The sequence below is a fragment of the Hyla sarda genome, chromosome 2 (assembly GCF_029499605.1).
Source record: "Hyla sarda isolate aHylSar1 chromosome 2, aHylSar1.hap1, whole genome shotgun sequence".
NCBI classification, from domain to species: domain Eukaryota; kingdom Metazoa; phylum Chordata; class Amphibia; order Anura; family Hylidae; genus Hyla; species Hyla sarda.
Genome location: NC_079190.1, coordinates 293,722,781 through 293,735,144, shown reverse-complemented (window position 1 = coordinate 293,735,144; position 12,364 = coordinate 293,722,781). Strand labels below are relative to the sequence as shown.

General features: G+C 39.0%; 1 protein-coding gene across 4 annotated transcripts in view; it reads left to right on the top strand.

Annotated features, from left to right (window-relative positions):
• Positions 1-12,364, top strand: part of CUEDC1 (CUE domain containing 1) — a 177,545-nt gene that overhangs the window by 47,935 nt on the left and 117,246 nt on the right. For 2 of the 4 annotated variants that reach the window (XM_056557502.1, XM_056557503.1), the window contains one exon: positions 6,907-6,966. The exons of the other annotated variants lie outside the window; for them this stretch is intronic. The gene's annotated coding sequence lies outside the window, so the exon portion shown is untranslated. The remainder of the gene's footprint in view (positions 1-6,906; positions 6,967-12,364) is intronic. 4 annotated transcript variants of the gene reach the window in all.

The window sequence follows — 12,364 nt, the reverse complement described above, 5'->3', positions numbered from 1 at the left end:
AAACATTTTTACAGTAACATGCTGGTGTTGCCCCATACTTTTAATTTTCACAAGCGGTAAAAGGAAAAAACATAGCCCCCCCCCCCCCCCAAATTTGTAATGCAATTTCTCCTGAATACGGAAATACCCCATATGTGGCCGTAAAGTGCTCTGCGGACGAACAACAAGGCTCAAGAGTGAGAGCGTTCCATGTACATTTGAGGTCTAAATTGGTGATTTGCACAGGGGTGGCTGATTTTACAGCAGTTCTGACATAAACACAAAACAATAAATACCCAGGTGTGACCACATTTTGGAAACTACACCCCTCATGGAACATAACAAGGAGTATATTGAGCCTTAACACCTCACAGGTGTTTGACGAATTTTCATTAAAGTTGGATGTGAAAATGTAAAAAAAATAAAAATTGCTGGTGTTACCCTACATTTTTTATTTTCACGAGGAAGAATAGGAAAAAAGCCTCCCAAAATTTGTAGACCCATTTCTTCTGAGTAAGAACATAACCCATATGTGGATATAAAGTGCTCTGCGGGTGAACTGCAATGCTCAGAAGAGAAGAACCGCCATTGGGATTGGAGAGAGAATGTGTCCAAAATTGAAGGCCATGTGTGTTTACAAGGCCCCCATGGTGCCAGAACAGTGGAACCCCCCCCACCACATGTGACCCCATTTTGGAAACTACACCCCTCACGTAATGTAATTAGGGGTACAGTGAGCATTCACACCCCACTGGTGTCTGACAGATTTTTGGAACAGTGGTCCGTGAAAATGAAAAATGTTATTTCTCATTTGCACAGCCCACTGTTCCAAAGATCTGTCAAACGCCAGTGGGGTGTAAATGTTCACTGCACTCCTTATTAAATTCTGTGAGGGGTGTAGTTTCCAAAATGGGCTCACATGTGGGGGACTGTTCTGGCACCACGGGGGGCTTTGTAAACGCACATAGCCCCCCAAACGCTCAATGGCGCTCCTTCTCTTCTAAGCATTGTAGTTCGCCAGCAGTGCACTTGACATCCACACATGGGGTATTTCCATACTCAGAAGAGATGGGATTACAAATTTTGGGTGGCATTTTCTCCCATAACCCCTTGCAAAAATGTAAAATTTAGGAGAAAACCAGCATTTTAATGAAAAAAAACTTTAACGAAAAGTCGTCAAACACCTGTGGGGTGTTAAGGCTCACTGGACCCCTTGTTATGTTCCTTGAGGGGTGTAGTTTCCAAATGTTGTTTTTTTTCTTTTGCTGTTCTGGCACCATAGGGGCTTCCTGAATTTGACATGCCCCCCAAAAACCATTTCAGAAAAACTTACTCTCCAAAATCCCATTGTCGCTCCTTCCCTTCTGAGCCTTGTAGTGCACCCACAGAGCACTTGAAATACACATATGAGATATTTTCTTACTCGAGAGAAATTGGGTTACAAATTTTAGGGGGCTTTTTTTCCTTTTACCCCTTGTAAAATTTTAAAAACTGGGTCTACAGGAACATGAGAGTGTAAAAAATGAAGAGTTAGAATTTTCTCCTTCATTTTGCTGCTATTCATATGAAACACCTAAAGGGTTAACACACTTTCTGGATGTCATTTTGAATACTTTGGGGGGGGGGGGGGGGGTGCAGTTTTTACAATGGGATCATTTATGGGGTAATTCTAATATGAAGACCCCTCAAATCCACTTCAAAACTGAACTGGTCCCTGAAAAATTCAGATTTTGAAAATGTTGTGAAAAATGTGAAAATTGCTGATGAACTTTGAAGCCCTCTGGTGTCTTCCAAAAGTAAAAACATGTCAACTTTATGATGAAAATATAAAGTAGACATATTGGGGGGCATTTACTAATCTAGTCTATTCTGGGTATGCTTATAGACCGGCGTATGTGGTAGTCTCCTGTCTATTGTGCTCCTAATTTATGAAAGGTCTCACAGCCCTTGATAAATTCTGTGCTCAGACTTCAGGGTCTACAGCTTAAACCTGCTCCAACATGGTCTGACATTTCAGCGTATTTTGGGCAGATGCGACTTGTCGCACTTGATAAATTCAGCACCAATGCATTTTTCAATGCATTTCCGTCTAAAATAGACTTGCATGCATCATGTTCTAAAAATCCTCTACAGCAAAAGTCGCAGAAAAGTCGCACATATTTAGACTGCGACTTTCTGTGAGACAAATTTAGACAGGAAAAACCAGTCTAAATCCTTTGATAAATCTCCCCCATTGTATATGTGAATCGATATATAATTTATTTCAAAGTTAGAAAAATGCTACATTTTCATGAAATTTGGGGATTTTTCACCAAGAAAGAATGCAAGTAAGGACGAAAATTTACCACTGTGTTAAAGTAGAATATGTCACGAAAATTTTTTCTCGCAATCAGAATAATCGGTAAAAGCATCCCAAAGTTATTAATGCATAAAGTGACAGTGGTCAGAATTGCAAAAAAGGCCTGAGTCCTTAACCCCTTAAGGACCAGGCCATTTTACACCTTAGGACCAGAGCATTTTTTGAACATCTGACCACTGTCACTTTAAACATTAATAACTCTGGAATGCTTTTAGTTATCATTCTGATTCCAAGATAGTTTTTTCGTGACATATTCAACTTTAACATAGTGGTAACATTTTGGTGCAACTTGCATCCTTTCATGGTGAAAAATCCCAAAATTTGATGAAAAAAATGGAAATTTTGCATTTTTCTAACTTTTAAGCTCTCTGCTTGAAAGGAAAATGGATATTCAAAATAATTTTTTGGGATCACATATACAATATATCTACTTTATGTTAGCATCATAAAATTTATGAGTTTTTACTTTTGGAAGACACCAGAGGGCTTCAAAGTTCAGCAGCAATTTTAAAAATTTTCACAAAATTTTTAAACTCACTATTTTTCAGTGACCAGTTCTGTTTTGAAGTGGATTTGAAGGGTCTTCATATTAGAAATACCCCAAAAATGACCCAATTATAAAAACTACACCCCCAAAGTATTCAAAATGACATTCAGTAAGTGTTTTAACCCTTTAGATGTTTCACAGGAATAGCAGCAAAGTGAAGGAGAAAATTCACAATCTTCATTTTTTACACTCGCATGTTCTTGTAGACCCAATTTTTGAATTTTTGCAAGAGGTAAAAGGACAAAATTTTTACTGGTATTTGTAGCCCAATTTCTCTCGAGTAAGCACATACCTCATATGTCTATGTAAATTGTTTGGCGGGCGCAGTAGAGGGCTCAGAAGGGAAGGAGCGACAAGGGGATTTTGGAGAGAACATTTTTCTGAAATGGTTTTTTGGGAGCATGTTACCTTTAGGAAGCCCTTATGGTGACAAAACAGCAAAAAAAAAAAAACCCACATGGCATACCATTTTGGAAACTAGACCCCTCAGGGATTGTAACAAGGAATTGAGTCTTAATACCCCACAGGTGTTTCATGACTTTTGCAAATGTAAAGTGCTTGTTTTCCCAAAAATGTTAAATTTTTTAAAAGGGTAATAGCAGAAAATACCCCCCAAAATTTGAAGCCCAATTTCTCCCGATTCAGAAAACACCCCATATGTTGGTGAAAAGTGCTCTACTGGCGCACAACAGGTCTTAGAAGAGGAGTAGTCACATTTGGCTTTTTGGAAGCAAATTTTGCTCTGGGGGCATGCCGCATTTAGGAAGCCCCTGTGGTGCCTGGACAGCAAAAAAATCCCCACATGGCATTATATTTTGGAAACTAGACCCCTTGGGGAACGTAACAAGGGGTATAGAGAACCTTAATACCCCACAGGGGTTTCACGACTTTTGCATACGGAAAAAAAAATTTAAATAAATAAATTTTACCGAAAATGCTTGGTTTCCCAAAAATTTTTCATTTTTACAAAGGGTTAAAGCAGAAAATACCCCCCAAAATTTGAAGCCCAATTTCTCCCGATTCAGAAAACTTCCCATAGGGGGGTGAAAAGTGCCCTGCTAGTGCACTACAGGTCTCAGAAGTGGAGTAGTCACATTTGGCTTTTTGGAAGCAAATTTTGCTCTGGGAGCATGCCGCATTTAGGAAGCCCCTATGGTGCCAGGACAGCAAAAAAAAAAAAAAAAAACACATGGCATTATAGTTTGGAAACTAGACCCCTTGGGGAACGTAACAAGGGGTAAAGTGAACCTTAATACCCCACAGGAATGTCACGACTTTTGCATATGTAAAAAAAATATTTATTTTTTTCACTAAAATGTGGGTTTCCTCACAAATTTCACATTTTTGCAAGGGTTAATAGTAGAAAAGACCCCCCAAAATTTGTAACCCCATCTCTTCTGAGTATGGTGGTACCCCATAAGTGGACGTCAAGTGCACTGCAGGAGCGCCACAATGCTCAGAAGAGGAGTCACATTTGCAAACTTTGCTGAAATGGGGGGGGACATGTCGCATTTAGGAAGCTCCTATGGTGCCAGGACAGCAAAATTTTGGCATACCATTTTGGAAACTAGACCCCTTGAGGAATGTAACAAGGGGTAAAGTAAGCCTTAATACCCCACAGGGGTTTCACAACTTTAACATATGTAAAAAAAAAATTAAAAAAATTTCCCTAAAATGTGTGTTTCCCCCAATTTTACATTTTTACAAGGGTTAATAGCAGAAAAGACACCCCACAATTTGTAAATAGATTTCTTTGGAGTAAGGACATACCTTATTTTTTGATGATTTAGGCTTGGCGGGTGCACAGCAGGTCTTGCTTGAGTGGGAGCCGGCCAAGGACATAAATATACGTCCTTGGTCGTTAAGGGGTTAAAGTAAAAAATTGCTCAGTCCTTAAGGGGGTTGCGTAAGCCCTTAACGACCAAGGACGTATATTTACGTCCTTGGCCGGCTCCCGCAATATAACGGGGGGGTCACACGGTGACCCCGTGTCATATTGGGTCGGTCCCGGCATGTAACTGAAGCCAGGACCCGGGGCTAATAGTGTGCGGCAGCGATCGTGGTGCCACGCGCTATTAACCCTTTAGACGCAGTGTTCAAAGTTGAACGCCGCATCTAAAACGAAAGTAAAAGCTTCCCGGCTGCTCAGTGGGGCTGATCGGGACCACCGCAGTGAAAATGCGGTGTCCCAATCAGCTAGGACGCGAGCGGATTTCCTCTTACCTTCCTCTGGCGCGTCTGTTCGGCGATTGATTGCTCCAAGCCTGAGATGCAGGCTTGAGCAATCGACCGCCGATAACACTGATCAATGCAAAGCTATGGCTTTGCAGTGATCAGTGTAAAAGATCAGTGTGTGCAGTGTTATAGCCCCTTATGGGAGCTATAACACTGCAAAAGAAAGTGTAAAAAAAATGTTAATAAATGTGATTTAACCCTTTCCCGAATAAAAGTCCAAATCACCCCCCTTTTCCCATAAAAAAAAAAATAACATGTAAATAAAAATAAATATAAACATATGTGGTATCGCCGCGTGCGTAAATGTCCGAACTATAAAAATATATCATTAATTAAACCGCACGGTCAATGGCGTACACACTGAAAAAATTCTAAAGTCCAAAATAACATATTTTTGGTCACTTTTTATATCATGAAAAAATGAATAAAAAGCGATCAAAAAGTCAGATGAATACAAAAATGGTACCACCAAAAACTTAAGATCACGGCGCAAAAAATTAGCCCTCATACTGCCCCATAAGCGGTAAAATAAAAAAGTTATAGGGGTCAGAAGATTTTTCCAGAAGGAAGACAAAATCAAACCTATATAGTAGGGTATCATTTTAATCATATGGACCTACAGAATAAAGATAAGGTGACATTTTTACTGAAAAATTTACTGCGTAGAAACGCAAGCCCCCAAAAGTTACTAAATTGTGTTTTTTCTTCAATTTCGTCGCACAATGATTTTTTTTTCCGTTTTGCTGTAGATTTTTGGGTAAAATTACTGATGTCACTGCAAAGTAGAATTGGTGGCACTAAAAATAAGCCATCATATGGATTTTTAGGTGCAAAATTGAAAGGGTTATGAATTTTAAAAGGTGAGGAGGAAAAACCGAAAGTGCAAAAATGGAAAAACCTGTGGTCCTTAAGGGGTTAAAAAGTGCGCACCTTTATGGTACACTTTCTCTCTGTTGGGAAAATTTGCCAGGTTATGCTGCTATTTAAACACACTTCCTGGTATTTGACTTGGTCTCTGGCGGGATCATTGGGTAGATTGAACATTGACTCTACTTAATTTAGATATTGGGCCTAAGGTGTGGATCATGTTGCGTTCCTTCTTTTCTCCTCATTTTATTTGCTCTTTCTATCTTTGTTTCTTAATTTGTTTGGTCAGTATTGGATGACTGAGGTTCGAGCTTGCTCGACTCCCAAGGGGAAACAGCTTGGGGGAGGGGGAAGGGGGAAGGTTTCGGGGAGTCCTGTTTTCATGTACTGTGCTGTTACTGTATGCCTTCTGATCCATGGTTCAAGTGTATTTCCTGACATACTCAGTTTTAAATAATACTGTTCATTTTTGTGCTATGTTGTCTTGTCTCAAATATGCCGGTGATTGTTCCGGTTGTTGACTTTTATTTTGTTATATATTGAAAAACTTTTTTTGTTTTGGAGCATAAGTTATGAAAAAATGAAAGGTGTTATTACAAAGTACAATTGGTCCTGCTAAAAACAAGCCCTCATATGGGTCTGTAGATTGGGAAAAATAATAGTTAGGACTTTTATAGGGTGAGGAGGAAAAAACGAAAGTGCAAAACTAAATTAACTAATAAAGACCCTATTTACATACTATTTTGGTTTAAATTATGGACAAGTAGATTGTGCCCCATTTTAGTCCCTTGGACAAGTATATATATATATATATATATATATTTTTAAATTCACACACTCCTGGTTGATACAAGACTACATCTATCAATCCTTTACATTGTTTATGCCAAATTCTGACGCTGCCATTTGAATGTTGCAGGAGGAATCGAGACTCCTCAGACCAGACAATGTTCTTCCAGTCTTCCACTGTCCAATTTTGGTATGTCTGTGCAAATTGTAGCCACAGTTTCCTGTTCTTAGCTGACATGAGTGACAACCAATGTGGTCTTCTGCTGCCATAATCTGTTTCCATGTTCAATGTGTTGTGCATTCAGACATGGTATGTATAATTGGTTGTAACGAGTGGTTACATGAGTTAGTGTGGCCTTTCTGTCATCTTGAACCAGATTGGCCTATTCTCCACTGACGTTAACAAGGCATTTTTATCCATACAAATCCTGCTCACTGGATATTTTGTTGTTGACTATTCTCTTTAAACCCTAGAGATGGTTGTGGGTGAAAATGCTTGTAGATCAGCAATTTCTGAAATAGGCTGGGTTCACACTACGTTTCTGCCATACTGTTTTCAATCTGTTTTTCTAAAGAAAACCGTATGGCAAAAAAACGGATGGAACAGTATGGAAAAAAGTAAACCGTATGCGTTTTTAAACAGTATACTGTTTTTAAAAGTGCATACAGTTCCGTCAGTTTTTATAGAAAAAAAACCCATACGTTTTTGAAAATGTTGTCCATTTTTAATGGGAGGGGTCTTGGGTGGGGACTTTAGGATTCAAATGCGCATGTGCAAAGTAAAAACGTATACGTTTTTCCAGTATGGAACCGTATACATGTGCGTTTCCCATTGACGTCCATGTTAAAAAAAACGTATGCGGTTGCAGTACGGTTTTTAAACCGGAGACAAAATTGTGGTCAACCACGGTTTTGACTCCGGTTTAAAAACCGTACTGCAACCGCATACGTTTTTTTTAACATGGACGTCAATGGGAAACGCACATGTATATGGTTCCATACGGGAAAAACGTATAAGTTTTTACTTTGCACATGCGCATTTGAATCCTAAAGTCCCCACCCAAGACCCCTCCCATTAAAAATGGACAAAATTTTCAAAAACGTATGAGTTTTTTTTCTATAAAAACTGACAGAACTGTATGCACTTTTAAAAACAGTATACTGTTTAAAAACGCATACGGTTTACTTTTTTCCATACTGTTCCATCCGTTTTTTTGCCATACGGTTTTCTTTAGAAAAACGGATTGAAAACAGTATTGCAAAAACGTAGTGTGAATCCAGCCTAATTTGAAAATTTCTCGCTTTATCCCAGCATGTCAAAAATGATCCCCTTTTAGGGAGTAGCAAGAGGTTCTTAGTCTAGCAAGTAAAAAAGACGTCATGGATTTTTCAAAGCATCTCAAAAATTATCCCTTTTTTTGGGGAGTAGCAATAGGTTCTTTAGAAGTGGGTTTTTACAAGGGTCCCAAAAATTATCCCTTTAATAAAACCAAAAAATAAAAAATACAGTTGCTAATGTGTTTGGAATTCACAGTTTTTTTTAGGATCATGCGTGTTTGCGTGTACACTACTAGAAACATTTAAGGTGTGTTTGCGGAAAAATATGAAATTTAACAAAACTCTGTTAACAGGCCAGATACGTGTCAGAAGAACACGCTTTTATGTTCCAGACATGACAGCACAATGAGTACTAAAAGTGTTTGCGGAACAATATGAAATGCAACAGACCTTTACAGGCCAAATTTCTGGCTTTATCCCAGCATGTCAAAAATTATCCCTTTTTAGGGAGTAGCAAGAGGTTCTTAGTCTAGCAAGTAAAGAAGATGTCATGGATTTTTCCAAGCATGTCAAAAATTATCCCTTTTTTTTGGGAATAGCAATAGGTTTTTAGTCTAGCAGGTGGAGAAGATGACATGGATTTTTACAAGTGTCCCAAAAAGGATCCCTTTAATAAAACCTAAATTTAAAAAATACAGTTGCTTTGAAAGCCTAATGTGTTTGGAATTCATAGTTTTTTTTAGGATCATGCGTGTTTGCGTGTACACAACTAGAAAGATTTAAGGTGAAAAGATTTAAGGTTTGCGGAAAAATATTAAATTTAACAAAACTGTGTTAACAGGCCAGATACGCGTCAGAAGAACACGCTTTTACGTTCCAGACATGACTGCACAATGAGTACTAAAAGTGTTTGCGGAACAATATGAAATGCAACAGACCTTTATTAACACCACAGGCCAGATACATGTAACTAATCAAGAAGCTTTTTGGGTGGCAGAGGAGACAGCACAATGAGTACTGAAGGTGTTTGCGGAACAATATTAAAACCACCACAACCGTATAACGCTACAGGCTAGATACGTGTTAATTCAACATACTTTTTGGGTGGCACAGATCACTGCACCTCACTGGCTACTATGGCTTCCTCAGTAACACTAGTTAGAGTCACAAATCACTACTGTGTTCACAGGCATACAGTATATAGCTGCCACTTGAATAGATTTGTGGGTGGGTGGCACAGATCACTGCACCTAACTGGCTATTTTATCTGGTTCAGGAACACTATTATAGTCACAAATCACTACTGTGTTCACAGGCCCTATAGGCATTTACAGTCATGGCTGTAAATGTTGGCACCCCTGACATTTTTAAAGAAAATTTCTCACAGAAAAGGATTGCAGTAACACATGTTTTGCGATACACATGTTTATTCCCTTTGTGTGTATTGGAACTAAACCAAAAAGGGAGGAAACAAAGCAAATTGGACATAATGTCACACCAAACTCCAAAAATGGTCTCGACAAAATTATTGGCACCTTAACTTAATATTTGGTTTAACACCCTTTGGAAAAAATAACTGAAATCAGTCGCTTCCTATAACCATCAATAAGCTTCTTACACCTCTCAGCCGGAATGTTGGACCACTCTCCCTTTGCAAATTGCTCCAGGTCTCTCTTATTAGAAGGGCGCCTTTTCCCAAAAGCAATTTTAAGATCTCTCCACAGGTGTTCAATGGGATTTAGATCTGGACCCATTGCTGGCCACTTCAGAACTCTCCAGCGTTTTGTTGCCATCCATTTTCTGGGTGCTTTTTGACATGTTTGGGGGTCATTGTCCTGCTGGAAGACCCAAGATCTCGGACGCAAACCCAGCTTTCTGGCATTGGGCTGTACAGTGCGTCCCAAAATCCATTGATAATCCTCAGATTTCATGATGCCTTGCACACATTCAAGGCACCCAATGCCAGAGGCAGCAAAACAACCCCAAAACATCATTGAACCTTCACCATATTTCACTGTAGGTACTGTGTTCTTTTCTTTGTAGGCCTCATTCCATTTTCGGTAAACAGTAGAATGATGTGCTTTACCAAAAAGCTGTATCTTGGTCTCATCTGTCCATAAGACGTTTTTCCAGAAGGATTTTGGCTTACTCAAGTTCATTTTGGCAAAATGTAGTTTTGCTTTTTTAAGGTCTCTGTGTCAGCAGTGGGGTCCTCCTGGGTCTCCTGCCATAGCGTTTCATTTCATTTAAATGTTGACGTAGTTCCCCTGACACTGATGCTCCCTGAGCCTACAGGACAGCTTGAATATCTTTGGAACTTGTTTGGGGCTGCTTATCCACCATCCATACTATCCTGTGTTGACACCTTTTCATAAATATTTTTCTCTTCCTTTCATGCCCAGGGAGATTAGTTACAATGCCATGGGTTGCAAACTTCTTGATAATGTTGCGCACTGTGGACAGAGGCAAATCTAGATCTCTGGAGATGGACTCGTAACCTTGAGAGTGTTGATATTTTTCCACAATTTTGGTTCTCAAGTCCTAAGACATTTCTCGGCTCCTCTTTCTGTTGTCCATGCTTAGTGTGGCACACACAGACGCACAATGCAAAGACTAAGTGAACTTCTCTCATTTTTATCTGCTTTCAGGTGTGATTTTTATATTGCCCACACCTGTTACTTGCCCCAGGTGAGTTTAATGGGGCATCACATGCTTGAAACAATCTTATTATCCACAATTTTGAAAGGGTGCCAATACTTTTTTCCAGCCCTTTTTGGGGTTTGGTGTGACATTGTCCAATTTGCTTTATTTTTTTTATTTTCCCTCCCTTTTTTGGTTTAGTTCCAGTACACACAAAGGGAATAAACATGTATAGCAAAACGTGTTACTGCAATCCTTTTCTGTGAGAAATTCTTCATTTTCTTGAAAAATTTCAGGGGTGCCAACATTTACGGCCATGACTGTATAGGTACCACTTGAATATGCTTTTTTGGTGGGTGGCACAGATCAATGTACCTCACTGGCGCTGATTCTGGAACACTATTCAATTCAGGTATATGCAGGTATGAGCCTTGAAAAAGGCTTTGGATTTGTGGTAGCAAAAGATGAGCCCTTCAGAGGCAGTGATTAAGCTCTTTTGATGTATAGGAGCCACTATAGGATTCTTGCATGAGGATTGAATCCCGTACACACACACACACACACACACACACACACACACCGTATCTAATTGTATCAGTTTAACCCCTTATATGAGGTGCACACAAAACTGTTTTTAAGAAGACCGATAAATGGAATGAATTTTAACTTGGGAGTATTTAAAGTAAATTTTTAAAGAATCTGGGAGGAATGGCCTATAAGATATAAGAAACAGTTGTTTACTTAGAAACAAAATGTTACTAGCATAAAATTTCACAATATATTCCAACGAACACAAAGGCACCAAAGAGTATAGCAAACCACAACTATGGAGGAAATGAGCTTAAAGGGGTACTACAGTGGAAAACTTTATTTTTAACTCAACTGATGACAGAAAGTTAAACAGATTTGTAAATGACTTCTATTAAAAAATCTTAAACCTCCCAGTACTTATTAGCTGCTGAATACTACAGAGAAAATTATTTTCTTTTTGGAAGACAGTGCTCTCTGCTGACATCATGAGCACAGTGCTCTCTGCTGACATCTCTGTCCATTTTAGGAACTGTCTAGAGCAGCATATGTTTTCTATGGGGATTTTCTCCTACTCTGGACAGTTCTTAGAATGGACAGAGGTGTCAGCAGAGAGCACTGTGCTTGTGATGTCAGCAGAGAGCTCTGTGTTCCAAAAAGAAAAGAATTTCCTCTGTAGTATTTAGCAGCTAATCAGTACTGGAAGAATTAAGATTTTTTAAATAGAAGTAATTTACAAATCTGTTTAAACTTTCTGGCTCCAGTTGATTTAAAAAAAAAAAAAGTTTTCCATCGGAGTACCCCGTTAATTAAAGAGGACCTGTGGCCAACCAAAAAGAGCAATGTGAGTGTATAGCAGTAGTTCCCAACCCTTTTCGGCTCTGGACACCCCTACCAAATAATTTTTGATGTGTGATAAAAATGGCTCAAAAGAAGCAATACACAATACTGTTAACTATGTAGATTACGGTGCTGCCGTTCACTTTTCTTTTTCTTCTCTATCTGGCCCGGACCATCATGATGGTTTCTTCTAGCCACAACTCTTTACCACAGAACTTGCAAAAAAAAACTAAACATATTAGGCTTCGCACTTTTCCAGCATCATCCTCCCTTTTTCCCCAGAAATACCTCAGTCTCACACA